Source organism: Myotis davidii, unplaced genomic scaffold (genome assembly GCF_000327345.1).
Source record: "Myotis davidii unplaced genomic scaffold, ASM32734v1 scaffold135, whole genome shotgun sequence".
In the NCBI taxonomy this organism is placed as follows: domain Eukaryota; kingdom Metazoa; phylum Chordata; class Mammalia; order Chiroptera; family Vespertilionidae; genus Myotis; species Myotis davidii.
In genome coordinates this window covers 12317543-12319530 of record NW_006289813.1, presented here as the reverse complement: position 1 = coordinate 12319530, position 1988 = coordinate 12317543, and the positions used below count along the sequence as shown (strand labels likewise).

The 1988-nt window shown below is 42.4% G+C and overlaps 1 protein-coding gene across 10 annotated transcripts in view; it reads right to left on the bottom strand.

Moving 5' to 3' along the window:
* ADCY2 (adenylate cyclase 2 (brain)) overlaps positions 1-1988 on the bottom strand; it is a 282664-nt gene that overhangs the window by 125579 nt on the left and 155097 nt on the right. Inside the window, exon 1 of one of the 10 annotated variants that reach the window (XM_015563099.1) lies at positions 711-756. The exons of the other annotated variants lie outside the window; for them this stretch is intronic. The gene's annotated coding sequence lies outside the window, so the exon portion shown is untranslated. Of the gene's footprint in view, positions 1-710; positions 757-1988 lie in introns of those variants that run through there. 10 annotated transcript variants of the gene reach the window in all.

Sequence of the window (1988 nt, the reverse complement as noted above, 5' to 3'; positions counted from 1 at the left end):
GAGAGAGAGAGAGAGAGAGAGAGAGAGGGTTTGAAATCCAAATTTCTTAGTAATTATTCTTAGTTTAAAAAATAAACCTTGTTAGCAGAGCTACCACTACTCTGCACTCGAATGCCAGCCCTCCCCTGTTTATACCCACAGCAACAGTGGGCTCAAGGGAATTAAAACAGTATCAGTTCCAACACAGAGGCACATGGAAAGGACCCAGAATCTTGGAAGTTCCTTTCTGTCACTTCTAAAATCTCTTTTCTTCTTGTTCATTTTCCTTTCCTTTTTTTAAAAAAACTTTTCCCTCTGGGTAATAGTTTATTACTTTGATTACAAAGTTCACTTCAGAGCTTATATAACAATGAAGGTTAGCAGGTCGTGGTCAGGGCACATTACGGGAAGAAGGATCTTTTCCTAGAAAGAAAGGGAAGCAACAATTCCAAGGTATTCCTAAAGAAGCCACTGCAAGCCTCAACCTCCTCATGTACCATGCACATGCTTAACAGAATAACATCAGGGTCCCAAGAGCTACCTTCACATCAGCCCCTGAGACCCAGACACAACCTCTTCGATCTCTTCATATGAACAATGGGTTTACTCTGATAAAAGAAAGTATTAGAAACAGATGAAGTTATGCAGAGCATTCTGCAAAGGTTTTTTTTCACCATCAACACTGATAAAAATTACATAAAAAACATAACGTGAATTTTTGAATAGCATACCCAAAATGTATCCGACCTTCAAGAGTAGATAAAAGGAATATTTTTCTATATTGTTGTTACAATGCTCATCACATCTCCACATCTTAAAAATAATCGAGGGCAGAAAAACATTTATGGTTAATACTTAAAAGCTGGATTTATATTTTGTGGGAGAAATAACAATTTTGGTCAGTCAGTCTTTTTCTGTATTTTTCCCTCTCCAGTAATGTAAATAGCTCAATGTTTTTATACATTTCACTACTTAATGAAAAAGGTAATGGAAATGCCCACAGCTATAATCAGAGAATGATTTAAAACTTTTACCTCTTATAGTTCTGTTGATCAGCTTTTATGTCTGTGATAAATGTTTGTATATCTTCTGCTCAGAGCTGGAAACCTCAGCAGGTTGAAATGAGAGGTGGAGGTGGTAGGGTATAATGGACGTGCAATTTATTTACTAGATGAGGCAGTCATTAAAGAAATTGCACTTTTTACATCATTCCCTCTATATCCTTGCCAGAAAAATGGCTTTAAAGAAGAACCCTTTGATGTTGGGTTTCAAATCAGGACTCCTGGGGCCTGGGCTGATGCCCCCATGCTGGTCACCCAGGCAGGTCCATGATCCAGAATGGGGATGAGGCTGCAAAGATGCTGGACGAAGCCTACACACCATTACCCTCTACAGCTCTTGTCTTTGCCATGTCACCAAGGAATGGTCCACTATTCACAGAGCAACTCTTTGTCAGCATTTTTTATGCAAACATTTCTCACTGGTCAACTGTCCCACAGACAAAAGAGAATGATTTCTGTTCTCAGGGAGGTGCTCAATAGTATTTTATTAATATACTAGAGGTCCAGTGCACAGAATTTGTGCACTCAGAGGGGGGGGTCCCTCAGCCTGGTCTGCGCCCTCTTACAGTCTGGGAGCCCTCAGGGGTTGTCCGACTGATGGCTTAGGCCTCCTGGGGAGCAGGCCTAAGCCTTCAGACATCCTTAGCGCTGCCACAGAGGCGGGAGAGGCTCCTGCCACCACTGCTGTGCTTGCCAGCCATGAGCCCAGCTCAGGGCTTCTGGCTGAGTGGCACTCCCCCTGTGGGAGTGCAATGACCACCAGGGGGCAGCTCCTGCATTGAGCTATTGCTCCCTGGTGGTCAGTGCATGCCATAGCCACTGGTAGTTCCGCTGTTTGGTCTATTTGCATATTAGCCTTTTACTATATAGGATGGGAACATGTCTTCACAGTCCTCTCAGTTTTCTTTTTATATGGACTCTTATTCCACAAGGCTCTACAGAATTGAA